The sequence below is a fragment of the Hyla sarda genome, chromosome 9 (assembly GCF_029499605.1).
Source record: "Hyla sarda isolate aHylSar1 chromosome 9, aHylSar1.hap1, whole genome shotgun sequence".
Classification (NCBI taxonomy): Eukaryota; Metazoa; Chordata; class Amphibia; order Anura; family Hylidae; genus Hyla; species Hyla sarda.
Window position 1 is genome coordinate 77,346,063 of NC_079197.1, and position 22,086 is coordinate 77,368,148.

Consider the following 22,086-nt stretch of genomic DNA (forward strand, 5'->3'; position numbering starts at 1 on the left):
GCCAAACTCGAACTTCTCTGAAAATAATACTACCTCACACTTTATCCTCTGAATAGAATACAATCGAACACTGTACCCTCAAGATATAAAATACTACTACACACTGTGCTCTCTAAATATAATACTACTGAACACTGCGCTCTCTGAAAATAAACCTGGCACACACTGTACTCTCTGAATATAATACTACTGCACACTGTGCTCTCTGAATATAAACCTGGCACACACTGTACTCTCTGAATATCATACTACTGCACACTGTGCTCTCTGAATATAAACCTGGCACACACTGTACTCTCTGAATATAATACTACTGCACACTGTGCTCTCTGAATATAAACCTGGCACACACTGTACTCTCTGAATATTAAACTACTGCACACTCTGCTCTCTGAATATGATACTACTGCACACTGCACTCTCTGAATATGATACTACTGCACACTGCACTCTCTGAATATAATACTACTGCACACTGCGCTCTCTGAATATAATACTACTGCACACTGTGCTCTCTGAATATAAACCTGGCACACACTGTACTCTCTGAATATTAAACTACTGCACACTCTGCTCTCTGAATATGATACTACTGCACACTGCACTCTCTGAATATGATACTACTGCACACTGCACTCTCTGAATATAATACTACTGCACACTGCGCTCTCTGAAAATAAACCTGGCACACACTGTACTCTCTGAATATAATACTACTGCACACTGCGCTCTCTGAAAAGAAACCTGGCACACACTGTACTCTCTGAATATAATACTACTGCACACTCTGCTCTCTGAATATAAACCTGGCACACACTGTACTCTCTGAATATAATACTACTGCACACTCTGCTCTCTGAATATAAACCTGGCACACACTGTACTCTCTGAATATAATACTACTGCACACTCTGCTCTCTGAATATGATACTACTGCACACTGCACTCTCTGAATATGATACTGCTGCACACTGCACTCTCTGAATATAATACTACTGCACACTGCACTCTCTGAATATGATACTACTGCACACTGCACTCTCTGAATATAATACTACTGCACACTCTGCTCTCTGAAAATAAACCTGGCACACACTGTACTCTCTGAATATAATATTATTGCACACTCTGCTCTCTGAATATAAACCTGGCACACACTGCACTCTCTGAATATGATACTACTGCACACTCTGCTCTCTGAATATGATACTACTGCACACTGCACTCTCTGAATATACTACTGCACACTGCGCTCTCTGAATATGATACTACTGCACATTGTACCCTCTGAATGATACTACTGCACAATGTACCTTTGGAATATAATAATAACACTGTGCTCTCTGAATATAAACCTGGCACACACTGTACTCTCTGAATATAATACTACTGCACACTGTGCTCTCTGAATATAAACCTGGCACACACTGTACTCTCTGAATATTAAACTACTGCACACTCTGCTCTCTGAATATGATACTACTGCACACTGCACTCTCTGAATATGATACTACTGCACACTGCACTCTCTGAATATAATACTACTGCACACTGCGCTCTCTGAAAATAAACCTGGCACACACTGTACTCTCTGAATATAATACTACTGCACACTGTGCTCTCTGAATATGATACTACTGCACACTGCACTCTCTGAATATGATACTACTGCACACTGCACTCTCTGAATATAATACTACTGCACACTACGCTCTCTGAAAATAAACCTGGCACACACTGTACTCTCTGAATATAATACTACTGCACACTGCGCTCTCTGAAAAGAAACCTGGCACACACTGTACTCTCTGAATATAATACTACTGCACACTCTGCTCTCTGAATATAAACCTGGCACACACTGTACTCTCTGAATATAATACTACTGCACACTCTGCTCTCTGACTATAAACCTGGCACACACTGTACTCTCTGAATATAATACTACTGCACACTCTGCTCTCTGAATATGATACTACTGCACACTGCACTCTCTGAATATGATACTACTGCACACTGCACTCTCTGAATATAATACTACTGCACACTGCACTCTCTGAATATAATACTACTGCACACTGCGCTCTCTGAAAATAAACCTGGCACACACTGTACTCTCTGAATATAATACTACTGCACACTGTGCTCTCTGAATATGATACTACTGCACACTGCACTCTCTGAATATGATACTACTGCACACTGCACTCTCTGAATATAATACTACTGCACACTCTGCTCTCTGAATATAAACCTGGCACACACTGTACTCTCTGAATATAATACTACTGCACACTCTGCTCTCTGAAAATAAACCTGGCACACACTGTACTCTCTGAATATAATACTACTGCACACTCTGCTCTCTGAATATAAACCTGGCACACACTGCACTCTCTGAATATGATACTACTGCACACTCTGCTCTCTGAATATGATACTACTGCACACTGCACTCTCTGAATATACTACTGCACACTGCGCTCTCTGAATATGATACTACTGCACATTGTACCCTCTGAATGATACTACTGCACAATGTACCTTTGGAATATAATAATAACACTGTGCTCTCTGAATATAAACCTGGCACACACTGTACTCTCTGAATTTAATACTACTGCACACTGTGCTCTCTGAATATAAACCTGGCACACACTGTACTCTCTGAATATTAAACTACTGCACACTCTGCTCTCTGAATATGATACTACTGCACACTGCACTCTCTGAATATGATACTACTGCACACTGCACTCTCTGAATATAATACTACTGCACACTGCGCTCTCTGAAAATAAACCTGGCACACACTGTACTCTCTGAATATAATACTACTGCACACTGTGCTCTCTGAATATGATACTACTGCACACTGCACTCTCTGAATATGATACTACTGCACACTGCACTCTCTGAATATAATACTACTGCACACTACGCTCTCTGAAAATAAACCTGGCACACACTGTACTCTCTGAATATAATACTACTGCACACTGCGCTCTCTGAAAAGAAACCTGGCACACACTGTACTCTCTGAATATAATACTACTGCACACTCTGCTCTCTGAATATAAACCTGGCACACACTGTACTCTCTGAATATAATACTACTGCACACTCTGCTCTCTGACTATAAACCTGGCACACACTGTACTCTCTGAATATAATACTACTGCACACTCTGCTCTCTGAATATGATACTACTGCACACTGCACTCTCTGAATATGATACTACTGCACACTGCACTCTCTGAATATAATACTACTGCACACTGCACTCTCTGAATATAATACTACTGCACACTCTGCTCTCTGAAAATAAACCTGGCACACACTGTACTCTCTGAATATAATACTACTGCACACTCTGCTCTCTGAATATAAACCTGGCACACACTGCACTCTCTGAATATGATACTACTGCACACTCTGCTCTCTGAATATGATACTACTGCACACTGCACTCTCTGAATATACTACTGCACACTGCGCTCTCTGAATATGATACTACTGCACATTGTACCCTCTGAATGATACTACTGCACAATGTACCTTTGGAATATAATAATAACACTGTGCTCTCTGAATATAAACCTGGCACACACTGTACTCTCTGAATATAATACTACTGCACACTGTGCTCTCTGAATATAAACCTGGCACACACTGTACTCTCTGAATATTAAACTACTGCACACTCTGCTCTCTGAATATGATACTACTGCACACTGCACTCTCTGAATATGATACTACTGCACACTGCACTCTCTGAATATAATACTACTGCACACTGCGCTCTCTGAAAATAAACCTGGCACACACTGTACTCTCTGAATATAATACTACTGCACACTGTGCTCTCTGAATATGATACTACTGCACACTGCACTCTCTGAATATGATACTACTGCACACTGCACTCTCTGAATATAATACTACTGCACACTACGCTCTCTGAAAATAAACCTGGCACACACTGTACTCTCTGAATATAATACTACTGCACACTGCGCTCTCTGAAAAGAAACCTGGCACACACTGTACTCTCTGAATATAATACTACTGCACACTCTGCTCTCTGAATATAAACCTGGCACACACTGTACTCTCTGAATATAATACTACTGCACACTCTGCTCTCTGACTATAAACCTGGCACACACTGTACTCTCTGAATATAATACTACTGCACACTCTGCTCTCTGAATATGATACTACTGCACACTGCACTCTCTGAATATACTACTGCACACTGCGCTCTCTGAATATGATACTACTGCACATTGTACCCTCTGAATGATACTACTGCACAATGTACCTTTGGAATATAATAATACCACACACTATACCCTCTGAGTATAATACTGTCACAGATTGTATCCTCTATATATAACACTACCACACACTGTGCTCTCTGAATATGATACTACTGCACATTGTACCCTCTGAATGATACTACTGCACAATGTACCTTTGGAATATAATAATACCACACACTATACCCTCTGAGTATAATACTGCCACAGATTGTATCCTCTATATATAACACTACCACACACTGTGCTCTCTGAATATGATACTACTGCACATTGTACCCTCTGAATGATACTACTGCACAATGTGCCTTTGGAATATAATAATACCACACACTATACCCTCTGAGTATAATACTGCCACAGATTGTATCCCCTATATATATTACACTACCACATACTGCAGTCTCTGAATATGATACTATTACATACTGCGCCTCTGAATATAACCTTGTCATACATTAAACCTTATATGATACACCATACCTCACATATAGTGATAATGCCTCCTGACCTGTGCAGGGGTAATACGCACAGTGATGTCACAGTACAGCGATGAAACACCCAATAATGTCACAATACAGGGATAATATATACAGTGATGTCACAATACAGGGATAATACAAACAGTGATGTCACAGTACAGGGATAATACACACAGTGATGTCACAGTGCAAGGATAATACACACAGTGATGTCACCGTACAGAGATAATACACACATTGAGGTCACAGTACAGGGATTATACACACAGTGATGTCACAGTACAGGGATAATACACACAGTGATGTCACAGTACAGGGATAATACACACAGTGATGTCACCGTACAGAGATAATACACACATTGAGGTCACAGTACAGGGATAATACACACGATGATGTCACAGTAGAGGGATAATACACACAGTGATGTCACAGTACAGTATAATGCACACAGTGATGTCACAGTACAGTGATAATGCACACAGTGATGTCACAGTACAGGGATAATACAAACAGTGATGTCACAGTACAGGGATAATACACACAGTGATGTCACCGTACAGAGATAATACACACATTGGGGGAGATTTATCAAAACCTGTGCAAAGGAAAAGTTGACCAGTTGCCCATAGCAACCAATCAGATCGCTTCTTTCATTTTGCAGAGGCCTTGTTAAAAATGAAAGAAGCAATCTGATTGGTTGCTATGGGCAACTGGGCAACTTTTCCTCTGCACAGGTTTTGATAAATCTCCCCCATTGAGGTCACAGTACAGGGATAATACACATGATGATGTCACAGTAGAGGGATAATACTCACAGTGATGTCACAGTACAGGGAAACTGCACACAGTGATGTCACAGTACAGGGATAATACACACAGTGATGTCATAGTACAGGGAAACTGCACACAGTGATGTCACAGTACAGGGATAATACACACAGTGATGTCAAAGTACAGGGAAACTGCACACAGTGATGTCACAGTACAGGGATAATACACACAGTGATGTCACAGTACAGGGAAACTGCACACAGTGATGTCACAGTACAGGGATAATACACACAGTGATGTCACAGTACAGGGATAATACACACAGTGATGTCACCATACAGAGATAATACACACAGTGATGTCATAGTAGAGGGATATACACAGTACAGGGTTAGAACTCACAATGGGGTGAGGATTGGCAGGGGTCAGGGCACAGTATTTATAGTGTTACCTATGTAACCTGCCTGTCATGCCATCATCCACTGTTCACCTGCACTCTGGTCCTTCCTCTGACCCCAGCAGGCCTCCGTATGAGTCTATGATCACATGACCAGCAGGGGAGGAGCTGAGCTGGAGGTTGAGATCGCTGTGTGTATGGCAGTGTTTCCCAAGCAAGTGCATACAGATATAGCAAAACTACAACTCCCAGCATATCCAGACAGCTTTTGGCTATCTGGGCATGCTGGGAGCTGTGGTTTTCAACAGCTGGATGCACACTGCTTGGGAAACACTGCTATAGGGAGGCAGTGAAGGGGTCCATATGTGTACACATAGGACACAACAGAGCAGGTATATTTCCCCTCCCCAGGATCTCCACTGATGGCAGGAGCGGCTCACAGTTGGGGGCCCGGCTGTATGAGTCATCTGTGACTGTGGGGACTCATAATGATGCGCACAGTCCTGAAGCCGCCTGCCACCGCGGTGCCTGTCACAGGAGGGGGGGGAGGGGTGTTCAGCGGTCGGGATTGCTGCCCCCATGAAAAGTGCCTTATAGGAAAAACCGTCCCTGGCTGCAGCGCAGTGGACCGGTGGGGCTAAAGGGCTAGCTGCTTTGGGCCCCCAGGAATGCCCCATACACTGCCCCAGGGGTCAAGTCCTGGAAAAAAAAGTGTAGGAACTCACCCAAGATGGGGGGGAGGGGGGGGGGGGGGCCACAGCCGAGATCGCAGGGGTCCCCAATGGCGGGACCCCTGCGATCAGACATCTTATGCCATATCCTTTGGATAGAGGATAAGATGTCTAGAGGAGGAGTATCCTTTTAAAGGAGTACTCTGGGGCAGTATTCCTGCTCCGTCCTGCCCGGGCTGCAAAAAAAAATGAAAATAAACCATCTCTCACCTTCCTGGGTTCCCGCGGAGCGCCACTACAGCTGATCGGTCCTCCGGTCCATCCTCTTCATACTTCCGGGTGTAACGAAGCGTCACATGGCGCTCAGCCTATCGCCGGCCGCCGCGATGTTCTGCCTCGGCCCATAATAGGCTGAGCGCCATGTGACGATTCGTTCACACGGAAGTATGAATAAGATGGACCGGAGGACCCATCAGCTGTAGTGGCGCTCCGCTGGAACCCAGGAAGGTGAGAGATGGTTTATTTTCATTTTTTTTGCAGCCCGGGCAGGACGGAGCAGGAAAACTCTGCACCAGAGTACTTCTTTAAGTACCAGGGCACCAAGATGTATATTTACATCCAATATGGGAGATTTATTAAAACCTGTGCAGAGGATAAGTTGACCAGTTGCCCATAGCAACCAATCAGATCGCTTGTTTATTTTTTTAAAAGGCCTCTGAAAATGAAAGCAGCGATCTGATTGGTTGCTATGGGCAAGTGCTCCACTTTTCCTCTGCACAAGTCTTTATATATCTCCCCCAATGTTCTTAAGGGGTTATCATTCTGATAATACACTGTAACAAAAACCTCCTTATGTCCCTATCATCATGATAACACACTGTAAGAAACCTCCTCATGTAATCTTCTTAGAATTGGGGTGACACACTGTAACAAGCCTCCTCCTCATGTAATCACCTTACTACTGGGGTGACACACTGTAACAAACCTCCTCATGTAATCACCTTACTACTGGGGTGACACACTGTAACAAGCCTCCTCCTCATGTAATCACCTTACTACTGGGGTGACACACTGTAACAAACCTCCTCATGTAATCACCTTACTACTGGGGTGACACACTGTAACAAACCTCCTCTTCATGTAATCACCTTATTACTGGGGTGACACACTGTAACAAACCTCCTCCGCATATAATCTCCTTACTACTAGGTTGACACACTGTAACAAACCTCCTCATCATGTAATTACCTTACTACTGGGGTGACACACTGTAACAAACCTCCTCCTCATGTAATCACCTTACTACTGGGGTGACACACTCTAACAAACCTCCTCCTCATGTAATCACCTTATTACTGGGGTGACACACTGTAACAAACCTCCTCATGTAATCTCCTTACTACTGGGGTGACACACTGTAACAAACCTCCTCATCGTGTAATTACCTTACTACTGGGGTGACACACTGTAACAAACACCCTCCTCATGTAATCTCCTTACTACTGGGGTGACACACTGTGACAAATCTCCTCCTCATGTAATCTCCTTACTACTGGGGTGACACACTGTAACAAACCTCCTCCTCATGAAATTACCTTACTACTGGGGTGACACACTGTAACAAACCTCATCATCATGTAATATCCTTACTACTGGGGTGACACACTGTAACAAACCTCCTCCTCCTGTACTCACTTTACTACTGGGGTGACACACTGTAACAAATCTTCCATGTAATTACCTTACTGGGGTGACATGTCTCCTCCAGCTCCGCCCCGCCTCCTCCACAGCATCACACAGGTCCTTCAACCACAATCTTCCCTCTCCACCACAGCTAAGCTCCGCCCCAACATGTGATGGTGACATCATCACAGGTCCTACATCTCCAGCATCTAGCAGTCTGGGCCAGGGGAGGAGACGGAGGGAGGGTAAGAACAGAGAGGTCGGTCCTGCAGGACTAATGTAAGGAACAGCATTCCTCCTGTGGAAAATGCAAAGGAACGCTGTTCCTGCAGGACTCGAGCCCTGCACTGCCCCCATACACATACACTGCCCCATACCATACACACTGCCCCCATACACACACACTGCCCCATACCATACACACTGCACCATACACATACACTGCCCCATACACATACACTGCCCCATACCATACACACAGCCCCATACCATACACTGCCCCATACACATACACTGCACCCATACACATACACTGCCCCATACACATACACTGCCCCCATACACATACACTACCCCCATACACATACACTGCCCCATACCATACACACTGCCCCCATACACAGCCCCCATACACATACACTGCCCCATACACATACACTGCCCCATACCAAACACACTGCCCCCATACACAGCCCCCATACACATACACTGCCCCATACACATACACTGCCCCATACCATACACACTGACCCCATACACAGCCCCCATACACATACACTGCCCCATACACATACACTGCCCCATACCATACACACTGCCCCCATACACAGCCCCCATACACATACACTGCCCCATACACATACACTGCCCCATGCCATACACACTGCACCATGCACATACACTGCCCCATACACATACACTGCCCCATACCATACACACTGCCCCATACCATACACTGCCCCATACACATACACTGCACCCATACACATATACTGCCCCATACCATACACTGCCCCCATACACATACAATGCCCCCCATAAGCATACAATGCCCCCTCATACACATACACTGCCCCCATACACATACACTGCCCCCATACACAGACACTTCCCCCATACTCATACACTGCCCCCATACTCATACACTGCCCCATACCATACACACTGCCCCATACACATACACTGCCCCATACACATACACTGCCCCATACACATACACTGCCCCATACACATAAACTGACGACATACACTGTCCCATACACATACACTGCCCCCATACCTTACACACAGCCCCATATATATGCACTGCCCCATACACATACACTGCCCCTATATACACACACGTACACAACCCCATACACACATACACTGCCCCTATAAACACACACACGTACACAACCCCATACACACACAGTCCCATACACATACACTGCCCCCATACACATACACAGCCACCATATACACACATACACAGCTCCCATACACAAAAACAGCCCCATACCATATACACTGCCCCTATATACACACACTTAGACACAGCTCCCACACACAGTCCACCATACACACAAACACAGTCCCCCTTACACACATACAGCCCTGTACCATATACACTGCCCCATACACATACACTGCCCCCATACACATACACTGCCCCATCCATACACCTACACATACACCCATACAAATATACTCGCATACACAGCCCCCATATACTCACCTACACTGCCCCATACACATGCACTGCTCCCATACACATACACTGCCCCCATATACACACACATACAGAGCCCCCATATACACACATACACAGCCCCATACAAAATACACTGCCCCATACACATACACTGCCCCCATCTACACACACATACACAGCCCCCATATACACTGCCCCATACACATGTACTGCCCCCATATACTCACATGCACTGCCCCCATACACTGCCCCTATGTACACACACATACACAGCCCACATATATACTGCCTCATACACATACACTGCACCATACACATATACTGCCCCTATATACACACATACACAGCCCCATACCATATACATAGCCTCATACACATACACTGCCCCTATATACACACACACAGCCATACACTCAGGACCAGTTTTAGATTTAATGTGGCGCTGGGCAAAATTAAAAGTGGGGCCGCAAAAGCCAAACAAGTTAGATTTTATTGTGAAACGACTGATGTCTTTACAAAGTAAAATTGGTAGTGCATAAAACAAGCCCTTGTAGGGGTCTGTAGGTGGAAAACTGAAAGCGTTATGGTTTTTAGAAGGTGGGGAGGAAAAAACAAAAGTGCAAAAACGGAAAAACGCTGAGTCCTGAAAGGGTTAAATGATCAGGAGCACAAGCCACAAAGCTTGTAGACTCACAATATTTGCTAGACACACAATACCGCTATATTATTCCAAATTAAAAACCACGATAAAAAGACCAATATTCTGACATACAATAACATATACTGTAGTGGTAGATACCAACTATACACTGGCACCCTGCAGATCGAATGAGGCCGGGTTCACATATGTCAGGCGTGCACTGGAGGGAAACTAATGCTAGAACTGATCCCATTTATTTGAATGGGACAGTTCAAAATCATCCAGCGTCTTAATTTTGACGCTGGATTGTTGGACACACCGGAGAGGGAGGTTTGGATTACACCCCCTGAAAAACACTACTGTGCGTGTGTGTGTGTGTATATATATATGTATATATCATAGGAAAGAAAGAAAAAAAAAAAAAAAAAAAAATATATATATATATATATATATATATATATATATATATATATATTTCCCAACCAGAGCGTATCCAGCTGTTGCAAAACTACAACTCTCAGCATGCTGGGATTTGTAGTATTCCAACAGCTGGAGGCACCCTGGTTGCGAAACATTGATATATACACACACATGCATAAATCAGTGTTTCCCAACCAGGATGCCCCCAGCTATTACAAAACTACCAATCCCAGCATGCCCAAATAGCCTAAACAGCTGGAGGCACCCTGGTTGGGAAACACTGTTAACAATATATATATATATATATATATATATATATATATATATATATATATATACAAAGTCCCGAAATCACAGCACCAGTCAGGTCATGGATCTTGAAATACTGGATTATTTTATTCTTCCCCACAGCAAATGCAACGTTTCGGCAGTAGTAGCCTTTATCAAGCATAATACAAATACAAAATGTGCATATATATATATATATATATATATATATATATATATATATATATATATCACAGATACATTTCATTGGCTACAACTCATGTGATACAAATGTATAATTATCTAAAAACGCACCTCTATTTAAATTTAATTGGAGCAATGCTCTGTTAATCACAGTGATGTCAAGTTGACATAGCATCCGTCTATATACAATACAATCAATACACATATAAAGTGCCCATTGCAATATGACATACAGTGCTATATAGTGTTATATAGGTACCTTCAGTATCAGCCAAATATATAACTCGATCGCACCCAGAACATGCCGATCGCTGCCATCTCCCTTCTCATTCTTGTTTGTATACAAAGCGACTGCGCATGCGTCGGAAAAGTTCCTACGTATCAGCGCATCACTTCCGCTCTCGATCGCTCACAGTAATGTGTGCTGATCAGGTGCGCGTAATGCCCTTACCCACACTAATCACCATTTGTGTTCTGCGGCTGCGCACACGGGTCCGACGATCGTGTTATCACACTGGACATATCGCGATCCAGCCGGCCGGCTGTGCATGCGCATTGTAACCAAACACTTGTAACCTAGCAAATCATGTTTGAATAGTACAACAGTAAATGCTGACATCAAATTATCATGCAACTGATATTTTATTTCTAGATGACATGAATGAGGGCATATATTAGAAAAAAAAATAATATATAAGAGGATGGCTGCAATGGCTGCGATCTTGGCTGTAGTGAAGGTCCCCACGCATTTGCTGTGGGGAAGAATAAAATAATCCAGTATATCAAGATCCATGACCTGACTGGTGCTGTGATTTCGGGACTTTGTTATATATATATATATATATATATATATATATATATATATATATATATTCTTTTATTTTATTGAAGAGCTGAGGTATGTGCTCTCAAGTCACCCAAGTGCAAGTATTCACACAAAATACCGTGCACAAGGATGCGGTCTATCGCAAGCCCTTTTTTTACACTTGATCTTAGCCAAAAGGCCCAGAGGTGATAACCGGTAAAGGGGTGGAACCAACCATGCCCCCTTCATGAGCACTCACACTACTTATAGGGAAGAAAGGAAAAGGAAGGCTGGCAGGCGGCCTCCCATGCATAGGAAAGGAGGGAGGCAGGCAGTCTCCCATACACTCTCTGGGTGGGTGGCAGTCAGCCACCCGTACATACAGCACAGGCTAAATCCACATCATTGCTTAAAAGAAGGACAGGAGTCCATTCCACTCTGATGGAGCAATAAGCAATGCAATCCATACCCTGGCTTTTACAGGAACCCCTGTAATTGTGTAATTCACATTTCTTGCCACAAGATGGCAGTGGTGTTTTAAAATCTTGAACGCTGTGCACAGCTAACTCCGTACTATTGAAATTGCTCAGTGTCTGTCAGACAGACTGGTATTTAGACTCTTCTATCTAGTTAGTTCCGGTGCCCTGCTGCAGCTCGGGCACGGGAGTTACTAACTAAACTGGGACACTGGCACAGCGTTATTATTAAAACATAATCCTCCCTTACTTTAAAGGAAGGGAGGATTACGTTTTATATCATGAAAAACTATTTCCGAAACTATCTCGGAGTTAGCTGTGCACAGCGTTCAATATTTTAAAACACCACTGCCATCTTGTGGCAAGAAATGTGAATTACACAAGTCAAGAAATATTTTAAAGAAGCATTAATAAAAGTAAATTTTTAGGGGATCTTTAGTCAGGGTTAATCCTGAGGGGATTTATTTCCCCAAGTAGGTTGTTCATTAATAAGTTGGCCCAGAGATCCCTAGGGGATTTAGCTAGTGTAGGTTTTCGTGACATATTCTACTTTAACATAGCGGTAAATTTTTTTCGTTACTTGCATCACAAAATGTCATGAAAATGTTGAAAATTTAGCATTTTTCTAACTTTGAAACTCTCTGCTTGTAAGGAAAATGGATATTCCAAATACATTTTATATTGATTCACAAACACAATGGGGGAGATTTATCAAAGGATTTAGACTGATTTTTCCTGTCTAAATTTGTCGCACAGAAAGTCGCAGTCTAAATATGTGCGACTTTTCTGCGACTTTTGCTCTAGAGGATTTTTAGAACATGATGCATGCAAGTCTATTTTAGACAGAAATGCATTGGAAAATGCATTGGTGCTAAATTTATCAAGTGCGACTTTTGTGCGACAAGTCGCATCTGCCCAAAATACGCTGAAATGTCAGACCATGTTGGAGCAGGTCTAAATGCAGTTTAAGCTGTAGACCCTGAAGTCTGAGCACAGAATTTATCAAGGGCTGTGAGACCTTTGATAAATTAGGAGCACAATAGACAGGAAACTACCACATACGCTGGTCTATTAGCATACCCAGAATAGACTAGATTAGTAAATGTTCCCCAATATGTCTAATTTATGTTGGCATCATAAAATTGACCAATTTTTTACTTTTTGAAGACATTAGAGGGCTTCAAAGTATAGCAGCAATTTTCTAAATTTTCATGAAAATTTTAAAATCTGAATTTTTCAAAGACCAGTTAAGTTTGAACTGGATTTGAGGGGCCATTCTGTGAGAAATACCCCATAAATGACCCCATTGTAGAAACTACACCCCTCACAGTTTTCAAAATGACATTCAAAAAGTGTGTTAACCCTTTAGGTCTTTCACAAGAATTGCAGCAAAGTGGAGGAGAAAAATCAAAATCTGCATTTTTTACACTAACATATTCTTGTAGCCCCATTTTTTTTCATTTTTAAAAGTGGTAAAAGGAGAAAAAGCCCCCCAAAATTTGTAGCTCAATTTCTCTCGAGTACGTAAATACATCATATGTTGACATAAAGTGCTTTGTGGGCTCACAACATGGCTCAAGAGGGAAAGAGCAACTGTAGGATTTTTTTAAACAAATTTTGCTGTCATGGTTTTTGGGGCCATGTTGCATTTAGGAAGCCCCCATGGTGCCAGAACAAAAAAAACATATGGCATACTATTTTGGAAACTACACCCCTCAAGGAATGTAACAAGGGGTATAGTGAGCCTCAACACCCCACAGGTGTTTGGCAACTTTGCGTTGAAGTTGGGTGTAAAAATGGAAAATTAGATTTTCTCTATCGGCTCCATTGGGGGACACAGACCATGGGTGTATGCTGCTGTCTCTAGGAGGTATGACACTATGGCAACAAAAAAAGTCGGCTCCTCCCAGCAGGATATACCCGCCTCTAGGCCCTGAGCTAATCAGTTTTAGCTTAGTGTCTGAAGGAGGTGGACATGGTCTGGAATTCTCCAGACCAGGTCTTCTGTTTCTTATTTTTCCTAGTTAGGGTATGTGTTAGTTTTTTATTCCGTTTTCTTTCATGTTTTCAGGTGGGGACTCAGGAACTGCGGCTCACTGTTTGCTCATTGTGATTGAGGGGGCACAGACATTGTGTATATGCGCTGTTCACCCCCTCTCGCCAACGGTCAGCGTCTGGGGTTGTACCTCATGGGTCCGGGTCCCCCTATTCCCGCTCGCTTTGCTCGCACATGGTAGCTCAGCGTGATGCAGGTAACAGAAAGCTGACTGAAGACCTCACAGAAGACTCCATTAGGTAAGTACTACTGATTGAGGTGAGTATATATTCTTCTCCCTTTAGGTGCTGACTTGCAACCTCTGGAGACCCTCATTTTTTGGCCCACCTTTCAGGGTCCAAGGGGCTGGCCTGTGTTAGGGGCTCTATCTTTTATTCTAAAAAAGGGGCGAGCAATGGCATATTGGGAATGAATGGTTTACTTTATTATTATGCACATGTGTGTGTGTGTTATACTATGCGGCTGAAAGCCGCGGCGCTTACTATGTGGCTGACAGCCGCGGCGCTTTTACTGTTCGGGCGCATGAAGCGCCGACTTACTTTCGCTTTCGGCAACAGACGACTGTCGGCGAATATGTGTATCGCCCGCTCACTTCCCCGTGGGCGCATATGCGGCTGACATGTGCGCCTGGGGCAAGGAGCGGGTGCCATTACTATTGTTCTTCTCGGCGGCCGGGGCGCTATAGCTCCGCCCACAGGGCCGCCGGAGCTCACTGGAGGCGCGGATTGTCCTCCAATCAGCGCCGTGCGTGCGATTTTCGGTGGCAGAGGCCAATCAGACAGGGCCCCTGCTCCAGGCACGCCCCTCTCTGGCTATTGGCTAGCCTGTTTCTCCCTCTCTATCTACACAGAGCGGAGTTCTCCTCACAGCAGCCGCCACAGGGGACACAGACTCGGGTGAGATAGTTCTTTTTTCATTATGTTCGTACCCAGAACTGTTCCTCCCTCTAAACAGACAACTGGAGCGTTAGTTTCCTATTTGGTCTGTAAGAACTGTAATTCCAAAATGCCTGGTTCTGCTGAACCCACTTGCTCTGCCTGCTCCTCTGCTGCCCCAGACCCCCTGGTACCCTCGGATGCTCTTTCAGTTCTGGTGGATTCGGCCGCCCCTCCAGCCTGGGTTTCTTCCCTATCCCAGTATATGGGCTGACTTGACTCAAGTCTCCCGTTCGGTGGCTGAGGCTTCTCGTGACGTGGTGTCTGCCTTGAAGAGGTCTGCCCTGTGCCAACCCTCTAAAGGGCCCCGCTCCTCTTCTCCACATACTTCACCCTCTCACAGGCGTACTAGGGGTGTATCTTCTGACTCTTCCATTGAGTCTTCAGGTAGACGTGGGTGCTCCCCTCGTGGGTCCCGCCCCCCCGTGTCATCTGGTCACAAACGTCGCTCCTCCAGAGGACGTTCCCGGAATCGCCACTCTGCCTCGCAAGAGTCGCGTACCCGGTCATGGTCGCCCCCCTCCAGGGCTGCCTCCACTTGTTCACATTCTCCTGGTGAACTGGTGGATGAGGCTTTCGAATCGGCATCTGACTCGGAAGACCGCTTGGATACAGTTGAAATGATGAACTCATTGGTTGCGGCCATAAGAGACACCTTTCACTTAGAGGACCCAGGATCTTCGGATGTGACTCCTGAAGTATCTTTTCATCATGCTAAACTGGCACCTCAAAGGTTCAGCTCTCACGCTGAATTTGACATCCTTCTGGAATCTGCATGGAAACATCCGGACAAGAGGCTCCTGGGAATGAAGAAGGTTCAGGTGCGTTACCCATTCGACAAGGACCTTGCCTCTAACGTGGTTTCCCCTCCCTTGGTGGATCCACCAATTTCCCGCCTCTCTAAGGCTACTACACTGTCGCTAGCAGATATGGCTGCTTTCAAGGATTCGACGGACAAGAAGGTGGAGTCCTTAGCGAAGTTTGCCTCTGAAGCAGCAGGCTCTTCTCTGCTTCCCACCTTCGCCTCGGCTTGGGTGTCCAAGGCCCTATCGGTGTGGTGCTCAAAACTCCGTCAGGGTATCCAGGCGGGATCCCCCCAGAGGATTTGTCTGCTTTGGTTCTCCAATGCTCTAAAGCTGGGGACTTTTGTGCACAGCTTCCATGCAGTCAGCCCATTGTGCTGCCTTTGCTGTGGGTCACCTGGCGGCCCTCCGCCGTTCCATGTGGCTTAAGGCTTGAGATGCGGATGCCGCTTCCAAAAGGTCTCTCACCGAGCTTCCTTTTACTGGTGCCCGTCTTTTTGGCAAGCGCCTTGACGAGATTATCTCTGAGGCGGCGGGGGGCAAGAGTTCCTTGTTGCCTCAAAATAAGGCTCGCTCTACTTCCCAGAGGAAGTCCTCTTCCTTTCAGTCCTTTCGGACTTTTGGCCCTAATAAGGGGTCTAGGCAGGCGCCTTCGCGGGACAAGAAGGCTCCCTCATTCCGGGCTTGCCCGTCTTGGAAGTTGGACTCCAACCGTTCAGGCCGTTTTGTGGCCAAATCGGGCAAACGCAAACCCACTTCCGCAGATTTTTCTCGGGTGGGAGGTCGTCTCTTACTTTTTCGAGACATCTGGACCACACACATTCAGGACTCTTTGGTCAGGGACGTGGTGTCCAACGGATACCGAATGGAATTTGCCTCCCTCCCGAGGGATCGTTTTTTTCAGTCCCGGGCCCCCCGGTCTCCTTCTCTGGCGAAACAGTTTCGGGAGGCTCTCCGGTCCCTGCTTCTCCAGGGAGTTATTGTCCCAGTTCCTCCAAGGGAACGTTTTTGGGGTTTCTATTCCAATCTTTTTGTGGTCCCCAAGAAGGGCGGTTCTGTGCGGCCAATCCTGGACCTCAAGCGTCTCAACCTTCATCTTCTCATCCGCCACTTCCGATTGGAATCCCTCCGTTCGGTAGTGGCATCCATGGAACAAGGGGAATTTCTTTCTTCAGTGGACATCAAAGATGCCTACCTCCATGTTCCAATATTTCCCAGCCATCAATGGCTTTTTTTCCTATTACTCCTTGTGAAAATGAAAAATTTGGGATAACACCAGCATTTTAGTGAAGAAAATTTTTTTTTTCATTTTCACGTCCAACTTTAATGAAAATTTGTCAAACACCTGTGGGGTGTTAAAGCTCACTATACCCCTTCTTACATTCCGTGAGGGGTGTAGTTTCCAAAATGGGGTCACATGTGGGTATTTATTTTTGTGCGTTTATGTCAGAACCGCTGTAAAAGGTAAAAGGAGAAAAAGCCCCCCAAAATTTGTTGGGCAATTTTTATGGAGTACGGTAAAGTGAGAGAGCGCCATGCGCATTTAAGGCCTAAATTTCGGATGCAAGAGTTAGACTTGCCTCGGATACCAAAATACCCTACGGCAGTGTTTCGAAAACAGAGTGCCTCCAGCTGTTGCAAAACTCCCAGCATGCCTGGACAGTCGATGGCTGTCTGGCAATACTGGGAGTTGTTGTTTTGCAACAGCTGGAGACTGCGTTTTAGAAACCGTGCCATACCAGAGGTTTCTCATTTTTATTGGGGGGGGGGGGGGGGACTGTGTAGGGGTATGTTTATAGGTAGTGTTTTTAGGGTACATTCAGACTGCCGGGGGATTACAGCGAGTTTCCAGCTGGGAGTTTGAGCTGCAGCAGAAAATTTCCTGCATCTCTAGCTTGCAGCGAGAGACTAACTGTAAACCCCCGCCCCTTGTGAATGTACCCTGTACATTCGCATGGAGGGGGGGCAAACCCCCAGGTACCGCCACCATCTTCTCCCCCCCCCCCCCTCTCTTCCTGACATCCAGGGGCGGGCAGAGCGGGGAATTTCCATGGTAACCCCTCCGCCTTTAACTGCCATTGGTCAGTAGTCATTACTAATGGCAGGGGATAGGGGGGAATGGCACCACTGCCACCTCGCTCCTATCCCTTAGGAGGATTGGGGCTGTCACTGACAAATCCTTTCATCCCTATTTTCCGGGCAATCGGGTCATCAGAGACCCGATCAGCCCGGAATTGCCACAAACGTCGATTTGCCGCCATGGCCGACATTGGGGGTTCTCAGGACCCTCCTAGGCATTTTCACAGGATGCCTGCTGAAAGATTTCAGCAGGCATCTCGGTCCGGTACCCAACGGCTAGCGGCGGGGACCGAAATTCCCACGGTCGCATCCATACACCCTCAGTCCTTAAGGACTTTGAAACGGGGGCGTATGGGCACGCCCTCCCTCCTTAAGGGGTTAAGATCTGCATATGAAAACAACACGCCTACCTTTGTTGCCTGTAGCCACCTCCCTGGCTGTCCGGACACGGAATCAAACCAACTGTAACGAGAAACTGAAAATAAACAGTATTCACCTGCATCCTTTTGGACTCTTTGCTGAATCAGGGTAATCTGACAACCCATGGTCGTGCTGTTGGTGCTTCTGGTTCTTCTGCTGTTTACACCTGGCAGTGGCATTGAATGACATTTAATAGAACTAAAGGTCCTGGGTGCAACAATCCTCCCATGAGGACCAGCCTCAACAGCTTTGTAGATTGCACTCATGTTTGCAACTCCATATACATTTTCTTTTCTTCATATTTCTTTCTTCATACTTTTTTCTTTCCGTCATTCAGACTTTCATTCATTCTCACTCACTCACTCACTTTAATTCATTTGTTCTCTCTCTCACTCACTCAATTACTCACTCAATCACTCATTCACTCTCACTCACTCACTCTCTATCTTACCCACTCACTCAGTCAGTCTCTCTCTCTCTCTTTCTTTTCTTCTTCTTCTTCAGACCCCATCATAGCACTAATGCTTATCCAATACCACCAGCAGATGGAGACACTCCATTGCAACATTGGTTGTGAGCAGCAGTTTCTAAAAACAAATGCCTCATGGCTGATTTCCCATCAATCAATGGATGGCAAATTTTGTTTTTATCATTCACTGACCACAGAACCAATGCATGGTCAAGCAACAGCAATGACGCACCCTTGTGAATAACCATGAGACCCTCACATCATTTAACAGGATTCAGCACCACCTGCAAGACAGCTACGTATCATGTCATGTCAAACCTGCACAGGTGTGCTAGATTAGTATTATTATAATTTTTTTATTTTTTTTGACATCAATCAGTGTGCAAACATGGTCAGTAAAACGCCAAATGGATAGACGTTCATAAACCAGTCAGTGCAACTCATTATTGTGGTCTCTAATTGTGGAACTCTTTTTTTTTTTTTGTGAGGATACGATGAGCTTATCCAATTAAGGAGGCCATTCAGCAGTACTGGGTCTGGACAGCAGCGGCACCTTCTGCAGCCAGACTGACTGACATGACAAGGCAGGCAACAGCTGCAGCAGCACCCACAGAGGATTAAATAAGAATCTGTCTTTTTTAACACTGGAATGGGGTGGTGCACTGTACCCGAAGATACTGCCATATCGGGTCAATGCATTGGGCGACGGAAGCAAGTTTCCAAATCGGCTCCCATTCTCAAAAATCCATTTAATTTATGGTCCCCAGATAGGGGACATATCAGATATTAAACTGATAAGAACAGATTTTTGATTGAAAAAACCTTTATTACCAATCAATTGTCAATCACACAATAAATATATTCACCATAACAGAACTGACTTTTTTTTTATCTATCTATCCATCTATATATATATATATACCGTATTTATCGGGGTATACCTCGCACCGGCCTATAACACGCACCCTCATTTTACCAAGGATATTTGGGTAAAAAAAGTTTTTTACCCAAATATCCATGGTAAAATGAGGGTGCGTGTGTGCGCGTGTATACCCCGATAAACCCCCAGGAAAGGCAGGGGGAGAGAGGCCGTCGCTGCCCGCTTCTCTCCCCCTGCCTTTCCTGGGGTCTAGAGCGCTGCTGCCGGCCCTTCTCACCCCCTGGCTATCGGCGCCGCTGCCCGTTCTGTCCTCCTGACTATCGGTGCCGGCGCCGATAGCCAGGGGGAGAGAAGCGGCGCCGACAGCCAGGGGGAGAGAAGGGGCAGCAGCACTCATTGCCGCCGGCGCCGCTGCCCCGTTGCCTCCCCCCATCCCCAGTGGCATAATTACCTGGGTCGGGTCCGCGCTGCTGCAGGCCTCCGGCGCGTCCCCTGCGTCGTTGCTATGCACGGTGCGGCGCATGACGTCAGTGCGCCGCGCCGTGCAGCGCATAGCAACGACGCCGGGGACGCACGCCGGAGGCCTGCAGCAGCGCGGACCCGACCCCGGCAACAGGTAATTATGCCACCGGGGATGGGGGGAGGCAACGGGGCAGCGGCGCCGGCAATGGGTGCCGCTGCCCCTTCTCTCCCCCTGGCTGTCGGCGCCGCTTCTCTCCCCCTGGCTATCGGCGCCGGCACCGATAGTCAGGGGGACAGAACGGGCAGCGGCGCCGATAGCCAGGGGGTGAGAAGGGCCGGCAGCAGGGCTCTAGACCCCAGGAAAGGCAGGGGGAGAGAAGCGGGCAGCGACGGCCTCTCTCCCCCTGCCTTTCCTGGGGGTATATCGGCGTATAACACGCACATAGACTTTAGGCTAAAAATTTTTGCCTAAAAAGTGCGTGTTATACGCCGATAAATACGGTATATATATATAGATATATAAAAAAAAATATTTTATTGAAGAGCTGAGGTATGTGCTCTTAAAGAGTAGCTATCCTCAACTAAAATGTCCATATTCCCCCTCCCACTGTCTACATCTATCCCTGTTTTTTTTATCCTCTTAAAACATTAGAACAATACCTTTTTCCACTCCTCTTCGGTAGCTCAGAGTTGAGCAGTCTCACGATTGCAGGAAGTCGGCGGGCGGGCCGGCGTGATGTCATCTGAAGCCTCGCCGGCCACCACTTCCGCCCATCTTGCTGTATTCTGCGCTCAATGTCGGGAGCGCGCATACAGGCGCGCATACAGGCTGGGAGGGACGGCAGCCTCTGAGAGTCTGAGAATGGAGCTGCTGTACTGTACCCTGAGGGAATTTATAATATCAAAATGGTGGGTAGTACAATTGATTATATGCCCAAAACAATAAAAATAAAATTTCACAAAGCTGCAATCCCCAATGAATGACTGCAATGAATAATAGTGAATAATAGTGATTTTATCCCAATCAAAAATGATGCATAATTTTTGAATGGGATAAAATCTCCATTATTGACACCATTTATAATGCACTGCTGGCTGCAGCCATTCATTGGGGATTGCAGCTTTGTGAATTTATTTATTTATTTATT

At 45.5% G+C, this 22,086-nt stretch overlaps 1 non-coding gene and 1 pseudogene across 1 annotated transcript; both read right to left on the bottom strand.

The window, feature by feature from the left end:
• Positions 1-12,334: 12,334 nt before the first annotated feature.
• Positions 12,335-12,569, bottom strand: LOC130292161 (U2 spliceosomal RNA; annotated as a pseudogene).
• A 7,679-nt stretch (positions 12,570-20,248) lies between these two features.
• LOC130292224 (U2 spliceosomal RNA) lies at positions 20,249-20,435 on the bottom strand. The gene has a single exon (XR_008848132.1). It is a non-coding gene; the product is annotated as a U2 spliceosomal RNA (small nuclear RNA).
• Positions 20,436-22,086: the final 1,651 nt, after the last annotated feature.